This window comes from Rhagoletis pomonella, unplaced genomic scaffold, assembly GCF_013731165.1.
Source record: "Rhagoletis pomonella isolate Grant_MI unplaced genomic scaffold, Rhpom_1.0 Rhpom_scaffold_02545, whole genome shotgun sequence".
Classification (NCBI taxonomy): Eukaryota; Metazoa; Arthropoda; class Insecta; order Diptera; family Tephritidae; genus Rhagoletis; species Rhagoletis pomonella.
The window spans coordinates 11,831-28,960 of NW_023461099.1; the positions used below are offsets into that span (position 1 = coordinate 11,831).

The 17,130-nt window shown below is 38.4% G+C and overlaps 1 long non-coding RNA gene across 1 annotated transcript; it reads right to left on the minus strand.

Moving 5' to 3' along the window:
* Positions 1-5,489: 5,489 nt before the first annotated feature.
* LOC118753504 lies at positions 5,490-16,946 on the minus strand. Its single transcript, XR_004994813.1, has 5 exons — positions 16,873-16,946; positions 16,717-16,786; positions 12,628-12,804; positions 5,658-5,918; positions 5,490-5,571 (listed from the first exon to the last, which is right to left on the minus strand). It is a non-coding gene; the product is annotated as an uncharacterized LOC118753504 (long non-coding RNA).
* Between the last annotated feature and the right edge of the window lie 184 nt (positions 16,947-17,130).

Consider the following 17,130-nt stretch of genomic DNA (forward strand, 5'->3'; position numbering starts at 1 on the left):
GCAGTATAAAAATTCGATTTATATGGGAGGAGCCACGCCCTCCTTTCCAACAGCTGCCCTCTTTCTTCATGAGTGTGCGATTAATTTCGTATATCTCCACACCAAGTTCCAGAACTCTACCATGAACACTTCCAAAGATAGGCAGTATGAAAAATTCGGTTTGTATGGAAGATGCCACGCCCCCTTTTCCAATAGTTCCAATTTTTCTGCAAGAATATGCGATTTATTTCTCTAGAACTCTAATATATGCTAAAAAGGTACCTACGTACCGAATTTTAAGCAAATCAACCGTAAAAACGATTTTTTCGAATAGATCAGTCCCTGGTCCACTTCCCGGAAAAAATGGGGCATATATGCTAATATATGCTAAAAAGCTACTTACGTACTAAATTGTAAGCAAATCGGACTATAATAAGATTTTTTCGAATAGACCGGTCCCTGGTTCACCTACCCGAAAAAAGTAAAATTTTTTTAGCCTAAAACATGTTGGTTACCGAAAGCTATTTGTATACAAAATTTCATGAAAATCGGACCAGCCGTTCGCGAGATTACCTGTTACAAAAAAAAGGGACTTCTCTTTATATAATTAGTATAGATTATAGGCATTTAGCGTCTTCCGACTATTTTCAGTTCCTAAACCAGAGACAATAGCTCGGCGGTAAAATGTGTTTTTTTTTTCAAATGAAGAACTCAACACTGAAATAAATATCTAAAAAATGCATATTCATACACAGGACCTCGGGGACATATTTTGTTTTAAAGGGATGAAATAATTTTGTTTTGAAGCAAGTTTCCTCGTCGCTTGCAAAATTAAATTTGGAACCAACCCGGTTTTCATGTTCGTTTCAACATGTAACATTTCGTTTATCTGTCGCAAGAATCAATCAACAAAAGGAGTCTATTTTTAGAAAGGCTTAATTCGTGACAAAGAAGAAATATTCAGAAAGTCACTGACTTATCACAAACCCTTGTATAACTGCACTGTTCGCCTGCCAAACGAAGAGCTATTTTTTCGACTCACTCCATTTCGCATAGCATCACTGCTATAAAGCTGTTGTGCTTATTTTCTTATTTTTTAATTTTCTTGGAATTTTTTGCACACCAATGCTTTCAACTGTCTTTTTTAACATGGCGATGTCCTACGAAGTGGCAATTGTCGCCCTCTGCAGAACTTTTGAACTTGTTCTGAGCTGACTTTGGCTTAGATGGTTCTAAGACAGTTCATATAACATCAGTTCCTAGATAGTTCAAAAAGGGTCATCTCCGGGCTAGAACAAATGTGGTTAGTTTTGAGCAGGTTCTAAGAAGTACAGTATAGAGCCTTTTCTTTAAATACTGTTAATAAGCACGCATAAAATTTTGTAAATAAAAAATTCTTCGTTTCATGATTATTGAGCTATTTGTTTTGAACTAACTTACTTTTTGAGGCAAACTGCGCTTTAAAATTAAGAACATAAATTGTCAGTTATTCCTTCATTTTCTAAAACCGTTATTCTTAAAAATAATTTATATTTGTTACGTATAAAGGGTTTTTCTGTGCTTCCTATAATTAAAAGTCTAAACCAAGTCGTGTGATAAAAAGAGGAAAAACGGTGATATATTGAATGCTTATTTGTGATAATTCAGCGTTAAATTGTATTAAATGTATTGAAATGTAATACATCTGTCCGGCATCTAATAAGAATTCATAGAATTTTTAATATTTACAATGGTTTTCATGCTAAATATTTTTCGTAATCTTTTTTTAAATATTTTTCGTAAATTTTTTTATTCAAGGATGGCTCATAAGTATTATAGCATAAACATATAAATTCACGTTTCTAACTGTGTTGGAAATTTAGTAGAATTCGGGAAGCTGTTAAAAAACGTCAACATTTTCAAACCGGAGTGGTAAGTATGCATTCCTATAGCTTTTGAAGGTATTCTCCTATTTAAATATTTTCATTCAAGATGCAAGGTTACTCTTTACTACACTAAAATTTGATGGGCTACAAAACTGAATACCTGAAATATCTATAAAAAAAACTCTGATTAAAAAGTTGAAATTTGAAGACAGCTTTAGAGTTCTATCAAGTTTGCAGCACTGTTAGGAATTTGAATTTAAATTGTTCATGGAATATGAGACATACTTAACGAAAAATATTTAAAATGCAAAACATTGGAAATTACAAAAAAAAATCATTGCATAACTACGCACTTTTGTTTATCTTTTTTTAAATCTGATTAAAAAGTCGAAAATTTTGATGACAAATCGTTAAATTTTCCTTTGTTTTGCATAAAGCTTGAAAACACGGTTTATATGATTTTGTTTTAAGCATGATCAATTTTTTTTATAAAATAATAACAAACAAATTTTAACTCTCAATATTTTGTGAATATTTAAAAAATAAATGGCGTACGCAGACTTTTGCTGTTAAGTGTAACTTAACCAAATTGTATGGTTATATTTTGCTATTAGTTTTAGAGTCTAAAAAAATCGAAAGAATATAGTATAGTACATTTGTGCATCTTTTGTCAGCTTTCGCATGACCAGCATAACATTGATGACAGCGCAACTAGCAACATATGAGTTTCAACCGTCCAGCTCTACATCCCTTTTGCAGTAGTTCAGAGACAGTTCTGAAATTTCTAGGGCGGAACTAGCGCTTTACCAGACTGTCTCTAAATTTTGCTCACACCAACACACAAACGTAATTTTGCACAAATGTTCTTGGAAAATTGCACACTTTTCCGTTAAATGTTGGTGTTTGCTGTTCCCCTCGCCCACTTGTCACCGGCTATGCAACTAAGTATTGCTGCTCTCTATCGCCGCTGCGCTGCGGCTGCCAATATGCAGCATGAAGTTGTGGTCACGTTTCCATAATTTCTACTTTTAACAAAATGGCGCCTTTTCATAAACAATTTTTTATTGTTGTTGTTTTTTTGTCGTTTTTTTTTTTAAATTTCGTTAACTTTGCATTTGGCACTACCGCGTTATTGAGTTAAACTTTAGTTGCATTAAAAAATAAATAAAAAATTAGTGTTAGTCATTTAATTGGTAGCGTAGTGGCCGCAGTAAAGGTGTGTGAGTGGGTGGGTGGTGGTTGGTAAAGAGTTTGCTTGTTGTCATGTGGCATGAGTTGTTCGAGTTTATAACTAAAATATTTGCTACTGACATTCGCTGTTCTTGCTGTTGCTGTTGTTGTTGTTGCCCACGCTACCACTACTGTTGGTGACAGGAAGTTGTAATTTTGTCTGAAATTTCCGATTTTATTGTTTGCCTTTGCTGACGCGCGTCGAGCGTAGTGTTGATATCGAAATTTGCGCATAGTATGATGAAAAGTGCAGTTGAGTGGAATGAATGCAACGTTATGCAAATCTTTGCATTGATCCGTTATCCATTGTATGTTTTTATTTTTTTGTTTGCATTTTGCCTAGAAATTCTACACATTTTTATACCCGAGCGCACTTGTGCACAAGGGTATATTAATTTTGTTTACATAACGGTTGTTTGTAACAGCCAAAACGAATCGAGATGATATACACAAATGTGTACATAAATGATCAGAATGAAAAGAGAAATCGATTAAGCCATGTCTGTCTGTCCGTCCGTCTGTCCGTCTGTCTATCCGTCCGCGTACACGATAACTCGAGCAACAATTGAGATATCTCAACGAAATTTGGTACGTAGGTTTCCGTTAACCCAAGGTAGGTTGGTATTGAAAATGGGCGAAATCGGACTGTAACCACGGCCACTTCCCATATAACGGTAATTATCGGAAATACGAAAATCGCGATATTTTAGTAACTAGTGAAGATTATACACTCAAAATTGATATTTACAACAATTTTCAGACGATAAATAAGAATATTATAAATTTTTTGGAAAATGGGCGTAGCCACGCCCACTTATGGTTACATGTGTATATCTTTGTAACCGCTGCACCAATTTCTTCCAAACTTGGCACAGTTGTTAGTCTTGCTACGGTATACCAAATGGCCGAAAATTTTTAAAATCGGACAATAACCACGCCTACATCCCATATAACGGTAATTTGGAGAAATACGAAATCTTCGATAAATCAGTAAATATTAAAGCTAATTTATTCAAAATTGATGCTTGCAACAATTCTTTACCAAGAAATACGTTTAGGATAAAATTTTGAAAAATGGGCGTGGCACCGCCCACTTATGATCACATATATGTATCTCGGTAACCGTTCTACCAATTTGTACCAAACTCGGTGTGGTTATTATGCCTGCCACATAAAAGCAAAACGTTCAAAATTATTGAAATCGAACTAAAATTATTATTATTTTCATATAACGGTAAATTTCAGATATGCTTGAAATTTCAATATTTCGAAATTTAAGGACGCTAATTTACTCAAAATTGGCACACCCCGGCTTACCATATAGCGGTAGCTTTCGTAAAGGTGAAAAACATATATTTATTACGTGCGCCGGGTATTTAATGTTCGGCTCCGCCCGAATTTAGACTTTCTTACTTGTTATAACTAACATAACGGTTTTCTGCAAAATCCTAAAGGAATATATATAGACATTAGACTGCATCACCAAAAAAAAAAATTGCGGTTTTCTGCCGGGATTACAAAATTTATTTTATTTTAAGACGTCAACCAAAATATTAAGATTTAAGCGAGCTGGACCGATTTCAAGACACCTCAAAAAATGGAGTTTTTTTATGTGTAAAATTAGTTTCTTATAGAACTTTTTGAAAAAAGTCCGCTCAGATGACAAAACAGATTAGGCTTAAAATATCTGCATAAAAATATTAAAAATCCTTTCAACGGGATCTCGGTAGAAAGGTATTTTCCCACTATTTTTATTTATGTGCGAAACAAGTCGTTCGTACCCCAATTTTTTTTTAATACCAACACATCTTTATTCAACTTTGAATGGTATTCGTTCATCCTACCTTTCTCTTTCATCCTTTGAATGAGTTTATTAGCAAAGGAGTAAAAAGGGTGAGAAAATACCTTTCCAAAGATACCTCACAAGTCTAAATCGGATGGTTTAGGTTCAGTTATTCAAGTTTTTCTTATACCAATCTTTGAAAAAAGTTAAATAAAACAGCATCAAAAATCTCATTATTGCCATTCGGTTCAATTTTTTATTTTTTTAATTCTTATGTAAATTTTTTAAGCCTAAACCGTTTTGTCATTTGAGGGAACTTTTTCAAAAATCATCTTTAAGAAACTATTTCCATTTTTGGAGGTATTTTGAACTCGGTCCAGCTAATGTTAATATTTTTCCGAAATATTTTGGTGGACGTCTTAAAATATTTTAGATTTTATAATTCCTTTCAGAGATATGCAGTGTTTAGGCCAACGGCCTAAATTTGTCGCAGCATTTTCGACCCACCCTAATGCTTAACATAACTTCATTATTATGTCAACTGTCGAACTGTTTACCACTATGTTACTTATGCTAAAATGTCCCTTCGGTAAATATACAGTTCGACAGGCAACAGTAAGAAGAAATTTCAACCGGTCACTTACTTGTTTTCCGAGAGTGAATCCAAGAGGACGTGTTCCAGCCATTGTGTTCCTGAGTCAAATCAAAGGTAACCTGTAAAACCAAATATATACATACATATATTAATACCAATATCGATATTGAATAAACACGAATTTATATTTAATATTAATACAAACGTTTTTGCTTTATTTCTCATTCCAACAAATTAAATCGGCCACGACCTTGCTCAAGCGTTGTGCCGGTTTAACATACTGGTCCTTCAACGCCGTAACATTTTCCACTTGCCAGCGCCCAGCTTTTTGAGCCAATCCGAGGATTCCAATTTGAGCCTATCTGAAGCAGCCGTACATTGCAGCAGCAGCTACAAAATTTTTGCACAAAGCAACCAAAGGAGCTTCCAGTAACAACAGCAAAAACACACACACGAACACCGACACCTGTTAGATAAATAAAGTCATCAATTTTTTACATTAAAGGTACGTGGGTCAAATTTCACTGCACTTAGATTATCTTGTGTAGCATTTATTTAGTTAATAATCAAGAATTCGCGAGTGATTTTGTGAAAATTTAAAGTTTTAATTGCAACCGAAGTGCTAAGTGACACACACACACGCACATATATATGTACATACATTTGTGGGCGCTAAAGCCATTTAAATATTAAACAAGTGTGATCAGGCATAAAAAAAGGCAGTGTTTTGTTTTGCTTTGGAATTATCGCGAAACAATTTGCAAGAAGTTTCTTTACGGTGATTAATTCAAATAGTTGAATTTTTGTTAATCATATTTTCCTTGGTGACTTGCATTTTAGTACCGAAATTTACCAACAACACTGCACTTGTATTCGGTTTACATAACCAAACTTTTCACTGCACCGAACTTTGGTACTTGCAATATTTCCTTTTCACAAAATCACTTTCGCGTTTGCATTTAATTTATTAAAAACCAATACAAATTTTGGCACTATTTCTAATTAGTCAAGTGGTGTGTTTTTCCATATTCATTATTTATTTGCACTTGGCATATAACGCGCTTGTACATAAGAATATATACACATACATACATATACAGATCTCACTGGTTTGGTTGGCGAGCAATTTCTTGTGAACAAACAAACATACATACATACGTATACTTAAAACGCATTTATATTGCTAAATCGGTGTTAATAAACATAGAAAGTTCATAGATACAATTTAAAGGAAAAATAGAGAATTTTTATTACTTTGTGGTTGAATTGGTGGTATTTTGGTGGTGCATTCTGCTTATATACATTGGGTATATAGTTTTGGGTTACCTTGACATAGGATTTTCTTCGTGTGCTACCTTTACGGTTGGAAAATTGGCTTCTTTTGAGTCAGTCTCTCATAGTGATACTTCCAAAAATTTCTTGTGAAGTTGTTATTTCGCAAATAAGTGAAAAAATTAAATAAAATGGAAACATACACCCGGTTAGCAGATTCGGTCATTGAATTTGATACAGAATTTCTGAGCACTCCCACAGGTGAGCACTCCAAACATTCGCTGAAAATTCAGCAAAGCGAGCTTAGTGCACTGTGGGAGAAAGCCAAAGCACTCTTTGACGAAGTTCTGACTACCGAATCAACTAGTGCTAAAGATGTTAGCGCTATAAGAAAGAAAAATAAGATCTGCTATGCAGCTTTTGTCCGGTGTATGACAAAAATTAACGAATATTCCGAAAAGTTGGAAAAATCAGAAAAGGAAAGTGAAGAGATGTCACTCGCTTCGCATAGTTTGCATCTTCCACCTTGCGATATTGACGTTTTTAAAGGTGATTATTTGTCGTGGCCAACTTTTCGTGACATGTTCACGGCAATTTATATCTTGAACAAACGGCTAACACCCATACAGAAGCTTTATTATCTGAATCAAAAAACGCAGGGTGAAGCCAAAGAAATTGTCAAGAAATGCGACTTAACGAATGAAGGCTTTAACACAGCCTGGAAGAATCTTTGCGATAGATACGAAAATAAGAGGATCCTAGTTAACACTCAGTTGAAGATTCTCTTCAACTTGAATACAGTTGATAGTGAATGTGGAAGCTCAATAAAGAGATTACAAAGGGATATTAATAATTGTATATCATCCCTAGAGAGTCACCAGATTGACATTTCAAACTGGGACCCTATTATTACGTATCTGTGTTCTACTAAACTACCTGAGGAAACCCTTTCGCTGTGGGAACAATCGGTAGAAAATAAAACAGAAATATCCAAGTGGTCAGATATGGACCGATTCCTTTCAAGCAGGTTTCAAACGTTAGAATCGGTTTCAGGTTTAAGAGGAATCAAGACTTCGAAGTTTTCAAAAGTGCCAAGTCATAAGCATTCCTCTGAACCCTCTCACAAGAAACTTGGCGTTTTTCAAACTAGTGTCGCCAAATACATGTGCAAAATGTGCCAAAGCAACGAGCATAGAATTCATATGTGCCCAAAATTTCTGAAGATGTCTGTAGCTGATAGAATCTCCTTTGTAAAAACGAACAATAGCTGTTTTAACTGTCTGTCTTTCGGACATTCGGTGTCGAAATGCACGAGTTCTTATAACTGCGCCAATTGCCATTCTCGACACCATACGCTCCTACACAATCAGACAGCACCGCCTAAAACAGCTACCAGGGAAAATACTTCTAATCCTGCGGACAATTTACCATCGACTTCCAGACAGGCACAATTGAGGAATCAAGCTTCAAAGGGGAAAAGTAACCAAGTAAAAAAGGTGCAATCACATCACGCTAATACTAGCAAAGGTGTTTTACTCGGCACTGCTCGGGTTACTATTCATTATAATGGCACCAATTATGCTGCTAGAGCTCTAATTGATTCTGGCTCTGAGTGTTCCTTCATTACGGAGAGGCTCAGACGCAGAATCAACTGCCCACAAAGAAAATGCATGCTCAAGTTTCGGGCATCAATAATACGGTTTCTGCACAGGTAAAAGAAGCGTGTTCGATACAGTTGCGGTCACCGATTGACCCATTCATTTCAATTGATGCTATTGTGTTAGTGCTACCAACTCTTACCGGGAATTTGCCAACTTGCGACATTAGCGCACTAACACAACAAGCTTTTCCTGATCTCATCCTGGCAGATAAAAGGTTTTATGTAAATGAGCAGGTCGATCTTGTCTTGGGAGGGGACATATATCCCCATATAATTTTGAGTGGCATTAAGAAGAATGTTCTTAGTACCCTTCTGGCACAAGAAACAGTGTTCGGTTGGATACTGACTGGTCGTGCTGATGCAGTCAACCCAACCAACAATAATAGAGTATCGTTCTTCAATGAAGTGGCCCTAGACAAACAGCTAAGCTCTTTTTGGGAACTTGAGGATCTTCCACGAGATAAAACTGCAACAGCTGAGGAAGCAAAGTGCGAGGAGCTTTACAAGCGTACAACACAGCGGAATCCAGATGGGAGGTACATCGTGTCGCTTCCTTTCAAGGCGGAGTTCCCGGCTGATATAAACTTAGGGCCATCACTCAAAATCGCGTTTTCTCAATTTTACAAGAACGAAACTCGACTTAGAAAAAATCCAGACTTACAGAGGGAATATAACAAAGTCATCATGGAATACGAGACAATGGGCCATATGTCTAAAGTTAATGCAATTCAGTCAGCAGATGCAGTCGACAGTTACTATTTACCACATCACGCTGTGGTAAAAGAAGAGAGTACTACGACAAAGGTTCGGGTGGTTTTCAATGCTTCGTCGTCTTCAGCCAATGGTGTCAGCCTGAACGATATTCTTCTTCCAGGGCCAGTGCTTCAGTCTGATTTACCAGTGTTGATTCTCCGCTGGAGACTTTTTAGATACGTCTTCAATAGCGATATTGAGAAGATGTATAGGCAAATTCTTGTAGACGCCAACCAAACGAAGTACCAACGAATAATTTTCCGTACGTGTCCAAACGAACCAATTAGTATTTACGAATTAAAGACGGTTACTTTCGGTATAAATTGTGCTCCTTATCTCGCGATAAGGACATTGCTCCAGCTAGCTGATGACTCAGAAAGCCTCTATCCTATAGCCTCGAACATTTTACGAAAAAGTATGTATGTCGACGACGTTCTTGCCGGAGGACATACTATTGACTCCGCGATAAAAGCCAGGGATGAGATTTCCGCAGTTTTAAAATCAGCTGGTTTTCCACTTAGAAAATGGACGTCGAATTGCAATAAAATATTGCAAGGCATACCAAAAGCACATCTGCTGAGTGAAAATTTCTTAGAGTTTGAGGACACAAGCAGTGTAAAAGCCCTAGGTATAAGGTGGAACGCGCATTCCGACCAATTTTATTTTATAGCCAAGCCAATAGAAGATAACGTCAATCCAACGAAGAGAGCGATATTATCAGCCATCGCTAAACTCTTTGACCCGTTAGGTTGGCTAGCTCCAATGATAATTGTCGCGAAAATACTTATGCAGAGCATATGGTTAGAGGGTACAGACTGGGACGAGACGGTGTCCCCAACAACACTAGATAGATGGCAGAATTTCACGAGAAACTATCAGGAAATCAATAATATAAGGATACCACGTTGGGTATCTTTCTCACCAACGGAAAAGGTAGAGATTCACGGATTCTGCGACGCATCCGAAAAAGCGTACGCTGCCGCAGTCTACTTACGCGTGGAAAAAGAGGATAAAGTACTTGTAAATCTGCTATTAGCAAAAACTAGAGTAGCGCCAGTCAAAACAATTTCTTTGCCTAGATTAGAACTTTGCGGGGCGGTATTACTGTCAGAAATAGTCGAATCAATCACCAAAAATCTTGAATTAGGCCACCTAAACATACATCTGTGGACTGATTCGACGATTGTTCTGGCGTGGATACGCAAGCCCCCATGTTCGTGGTCAACCTTCGTTGCCCACCGAATTACAAAAATCTTAGACAAAGTAGGGAACTTGAACTGGCTTCACGTCGATTCAGCTACGAATCCCGCAGATTTAGCAAGCAGAGGCATACTGGCGAACGAATTGGTCAAAAACTCTTTGTGGTGGCAGGGACCTTCTTGGCTACAAGAAAATAGGGAAAATTGGCCAACCCAAGAGACAGACTTCACCACGAGCATTGAGGAAAAAAGGGTGCACGTTCATGCAACAACATCGACAGACAAAATCAATGACATTCTTGACCGGTTTTCTAGTTTACCGAGGGCTTTGAGGGTGATATCTTATATATTGCGTTTCTTTCAAAGAACCCATCCGAAGACAAAAGCTTCTTTTCAGTCGGAATCTTGCTTAATTTCATCTAATGAAATTAAATCAACGACTACTCGCCTGATTAAACTTGCTCAGAAGCAACATTACGGAGCAGAAATCGCGAAACTGAAAACTAAAGAGTGCATTGAGTCTAAGAGTGAAATACTTCCTCTTAATCCATTTCTGGATAAAGATGATGTGCTGCGGACGGGGGGTCGTCTTGGCACATCTCTGGATCTAGCGTACAACGAACGGCATCCCGTTATACTCCCATACAATTGTAGATTATCCCGTCTGATTGTCCAATTCATCCATGAAACTTCTCTCCATGGTGAGAATCAACTAATGTTGCGTCTCATACGAACGCAGTATTGGATTCCTAAGGTGAAAACGATGATAAGGTCCACAATCCATAACTGCAAGATCTGCACTATCTATAAAAAACGCGCGCAAGGCCAACTTATGGGGATTCTTCCACAAGAGCGAACAACTTTTTCGCGACCATTTACCAATGCTGGGGTGGATTTTGCTGGACCATTTGACATTAAGAGTTATCGTGGACGAGGCTGCCGAATGTCAAAGGGTTATGTGTGTCTATTTGTCTGCTTTTCTACCAAGGCCATTCATTTAGAGGCCACAAGCGACCTAAGTACTCAATCGTTTTTAGCAGCATTTTCCAGATTCGTTTCCAGACGAGGGTGTCCAAAAAATGTGTACTCAGATAATGGGACAAATTTCGTAGGAGCATCACGGGCTTTAAAAGCGGAACTAAAGGCATTTTTATCCGACGCTCGGACGAATACGTTATCAAAATATGCCCATCAGGCATTGACTTGGCATTTCACACCTGCCGCAGCTCCGCACATGGGTGGTCTGTGGGAGGCAGGTGTGAAAAGCTTTAAAAGCCACTTTAAAAAGATCGCGTCTAATATGAAGTACACATTTGAGGAATTCAACACTCTACTATGCCGAGTTGAGTCGTGTCTCAACTCACGTCCGCTGAGCCCAGCTTCCAATGAACCATCTGACCTTGAGCCCTTAACTCCAGGTCATTTTTTGGTAGGCGGACACATCTTGGCTCCACCAGAACTAGATGTGAACGAAAACCCAGCCTCGATCGTCAATCGTTGGCAGAAACTCAAAGCCTTGCATCAAAACTTCTGCAGGAGGTGGAAATCGGAGTACCTTACCGAACTACAGAAACGAATAAAGTGGAAACATCCTAAATCCAACATAAAAGTGGGAGACATGGTGGTCATAAGAGAGGATAATCTTCCACCTAACGAATGGAGATTAGGAAGGGTGGCTAATTTGCACCCAGGTTCTGACAATCGAGTTCGTGTTGTAGAGGTCATAACTGAAAAGGGTAGAGTGACAAGACCCCTTGTCAAACTAGTACTACTACCACCCTATACCACGGATAACGATGAAACTATGGCGTCTGTATAAATCCATATGAAAAAAAAAAAAAAACCCCCCTTCCACCTACCACACCTTTCCATATTGAATTGAAATTCAAAAATAAATTTGCATACTTAATGAAATTGAACCATTAAGACGATAGTTACATTTAGACACACACTGTTCAATAAATTCGGTAGAAATTGCTAGGAATTTTTTCATGTCGTTAACGTTTTCGTATGCGAAAACAACTTGCCAATGAGAAGAATCGCTAATTGTACATATTGCTATTTCAAAGACGTAAACAACATGAAATTAAAACCAATTCTAGCTATACCGAATGAGAAGTAACGTACTTGGTGTTTAAATTTCATTAATTTTTTCCATCTACGTATGTAAATTTATTTCACACAAACACATTGCACCAGTCACCATGGAACGGCCCGCGAACAGAGTAGGCTGGTTTATATCAATAATACAATAGGAGAACATAGAAACATTTTAATTGTAAAGCACTTACCCCCTTTTTCCCTTTCGGCTCTTCCGATCTTTTTTCTTTGGTCGTATGGTGGCTGGTTCTGCTTCAAAGAATTCACCTTCCACTGGGCATTGTGGATAGCGCATATTGCCGGCCATCCTGGCTGCATCTGCAACACCATTCCTTCGATGCGTTAATCCATGTCCTGTGCTGCACATTCTTTGATAAACAACAAAAAAAAAAAAAAAACAGCTTTAAGCAGATCCCCGTAGTAATTTCAAACGCATTCACCCGTCATACATATACACGTATTAAATTTCTTTCGATATTTCCAGCTCAACGTATTTGCCGGCGAACGCAATTTATTTCATTTCATTTTAAATTACACATATTAGTAATCTGTAACCCAGTACAGTAGCGCAGCAGCAATGACACAATGATACCAACACACTGTGTCAACACACAAGCATACGCGGCATTGACCATCCCTAAGGCAATAGTATGGAATGTGCCAAAATTGTGCCGTTCATGCGTTGAGCTGCATTTATACATACATGTACTGAAACTACAACTCTAAGGCAAAAGCATGGAATGTGCAAAAAAATGTGCCGTTCAGGCGTTGAGCTGCATTTCAAACATCCATAAGTATGTATGTATGTACATATATGCATACATGTACTGAAACTACGACGGTATAAAGGGGTTGTCAGACGTTGTAGTGCAATATTTTTTCGGATAAGCTGTCACAGTGGGAAATTTTGTAGTGTCTGCTGAAATTAGGTTTATTTCCAAAACGTTTTTTTTTGACAATTATTCCAAATTATCTTTCACAATTTGCAATCAGTATCATTCGGCAACACTCGGTTAATTTGACATAACTTGCAGCAGAAGTGAAAATTGCTAGGGAAACACGAGCAAGTTGAAATATATTTTTCGAAATCGATTTGCACTCTTTTCAGTCACACTTCACAATGTTTATTTCTTCGCATGTAGAAATAAAATTTATCCTTCCCGTCTGACACACCCTTAACGCGAACAACTAGTACAACATGTACATATGTATGTATATACCCAGCAGGAACGTCCTAACGTTCTAAAATTTTCAATAATAACCAACACATTCCATATGCCATTTTTGGCGTTATATAACACGTTACTAATCGCGTAATAATATTTGATTGGAAAGAAACAACAACATATAGGATACTATAATAGCGGATTCCATGCAAAAGTAAGAGAAAACTGCTCACACGTGACACGATTATGCGTTATATTTCTCCACGATCCCTATGTAAAACGATGGACATTTTTTTTAAAATGCTCACACAAACTGTTTGCAGTACTATCTACGCGTATATAACGCATTAGCTAGCAGATAGGGTTCCTACTGGTATGCTTGGACAAAAGCCACAGAACTGTAGGTGAATTAAATAGTGCACCGGTACTTCGGTGCATATGTAAGGTTTTCAATAATACATGCTTTTTTATCACGCACGTTTTTTTTTGGTTCGAAATAACTTTGATTTACGTATTTTCTTTGTACGCATGTATTTCGTAAAATTCACTTATTTTTAGTTCCACATTAATTCTGTTTTTATACATTCACACTACTTACATATATTCATTCACCTGGAGTTAGCCTTTATTTCCCCATTTCTTTTTTCACAACACCAACGCCGTTTTTTGTTTTACGTTCATTTATGTTTTTTCCGATTCACAAGCACAAATACTTCACCGGTACCGCACAACCGCACAACCGCACTTGTAGTAAACACAAATATATATAACCTTGTTTGTGTATGACAGGCGGCCATTCACGGAAGTAGGTTCTACTATCGATAACATGAGAAATAATTTCGATACTTTACAGAGTTACCTTGAGAAGTATTTACACTCGGGCTGCACTTGCAAGTTTCTGTACCCAGTCTGCGTAAAATATTGCGCAAATTAGCTTGCATTGCATTAGTTGGCATTGATGTGTTTGCAGTAAATGAAATTATGTGTGCTTTTTTTCATATAGAGGGGGTGGGTAGTAATAAATAACACATAATTATTTATTATTATCTATTTTTCAATTGCATAAGTTTTTCATTGATGCAATTTAATGCGAGCACAGAGACTGACGAAAAAGAAAAAAAATGATAATTGCTACATAATAATTTGTTTCCACCATACTTTTCGTGCCATCTCCATGTCAGGTAATAAACCCACTTACCTCTTGCAACCCTGTTGTACCAACCATAAAGGCATGCATGCACGGTCAAACCACCTATCAATCATTAAGGGGTCATAACACTGTGCACTTTTAGGCAGTTAACGAAATTACGGAAAAAACCGTACATGCTCCATCTCGTTTCAATATTGCTCGCCATTCCAAAATCGATCATTTTTGTCGGTGCGCTACATACAAGATTATTTCAGAAGATGACTCGCTTCACTAATGTACGCAAACAAGCTGAGGCAAATAATTACCCGCTGACGTGCAGATTATGCAGCAACAAGCATCCCTTAAGAGTATGCCCAATATTTCGTGCCAAAAGACCAGAAGAACGCCTGCGTGACGTTCTGATCCATCGCTATTGCACGAACTGTTTATCGGGGATACATCGTGCAGCACACTGCACTAACCCAGGGAGATGTCGACGCTGTAACGAAGAACACCACACCATGCTCCATATTGACAACGTGAGCGATGGATCAAGACGTCAGCGACGATCAAGGAGGCCAATAATCAACAATGACAGTGATGATGCGCTTTCACTAGATGCGTCTGAGGTCGGAGCGGAATCGAATGCTTTCCGCCCAGACCTGGAGGAGGAAGAAATGCCAGTCGCTGGAGCGGAAACTAATGCTTTCCGCCCAGATCTAGAGGAGGGGGATATGCCAGAAACTGGAGCGGAAACTAGCGCTTTCCGCCCAGAAGAATCAACCGGAATGGAGTCATACGCACTCCATCTGGACTCGGCTAGTGAAGTGGAGCTGGAACCCCAGCGCTACGGGCAGCTCTTGAGATATGAGCAAAGAGAGCTAAGCGGAATGGAAATGAAAACTTTCCAACCGCGAAACGAATGGCATCGTCTTCAAACTCGACGACTGAACAGACGACCGCGTCATCGGCGACAGCATGGAAGAGTGGAACCACAAGCGTTCCACCTTCCGCCTAGAACCGGTTTCCGGTCAGGTATGGTCCAGGACCTCCGAGCCCCGGCACATCCGATTCAAGCCCTCACATCGATCGCGCCGACAGCTGTGGTCAAGATAGAAGCAGCGGGCCGCCTACATTTGGTTCGAGCCGTAATTGATGCGTGCGCTTCGACGTCCATAATCGCCGAAGATTTGGCGAGGGAATTAAATCTTGGGATAACTGCAATAAATTCCCAAAGGGGCTACTTCAACAAGTTGAGAGGAAAGCATGGACAGTCAGCCACCGTTACGACGCACGCAATTTCCATCAAAAATTATCGGAAGCGGACATACTAGTTTGGACGCTACCGTAGTCGCCGCTTATTCGAACCTGAAGCTCGCGGACCCGCGCTTCCACATCGCAGCGCCAGTCCGCTTAGTATTAGGCGCCGAGGTCTTCCCCAAAATACTACTCGGCGCAATTCCTGCGGGTACTCTCGGCCCGCTATTAGCACAGAACACCATCTTTGGATGGGTCCTGTCGGGCGCTTGTTGAACTTTTTTTTTCTTCGCATACTTTTACCAAAAATGAATTAAATACACACTGAATTGTTACTTATTTTATTGAATAAATGTGCAGTTGAATTTTTGAAACCCACGTCTTTAAATAATACTTTCTTCTACCTTACAGAGTTTAGGTACATGGACAACGGCAACGAAGAACATTTACATTATTAGATAATTTTTTAAAATTAAGGAGTTAATTGGAACATAGTGGCCGGAACACGTGGAATTCAGATTTTTCGCTTCGCAAAGGGGGCCGGCATGTTTAGGCCAACGGCCTAAATTTGTCGCAGCATTTTCGACCCACCCTAATGCTTAACATAACTTCATTATTATGTCAACTGTCGAACTGTTTACCACTATGTTACTTATGCTAAAATGTCCCTTCGGTAAATATACAGTTCGACAGGCAACAGTAAGAAGAAATTTCAACCGGTCACTTACTTGTTTTCCGAGAGTGAATCCAAGAGGACGTGTTCCAGCCATTGTGTTCCTGAGTCAAATCAAAGGTAACCTGTAAAACCAAATATATACATACATATATTAATACCAATATCGATATTGAATAAACACGAATTTATATTTAATATTAATACAAACGTTTTTGCTTTATTTCTCATTCCAACAAATTAAATCGGCCACGACCTTGCTCAAGCGTTGTGCCGGTTTAACATGCAGTATAAAAATTCGATTTATATGGGAGGAGCCACGCCCTCCTTTCCAACAGCTGCCCTCTTTCTTCATGAGTGTGCGATTAATTTCGTATATCTCCACACCAAGTTCCAGAACTCTACCATGAACACTTCCAAAGATAGGCAGTATGAAAAATTCGGTTTGTATGGAAGATGCCACGCCCCC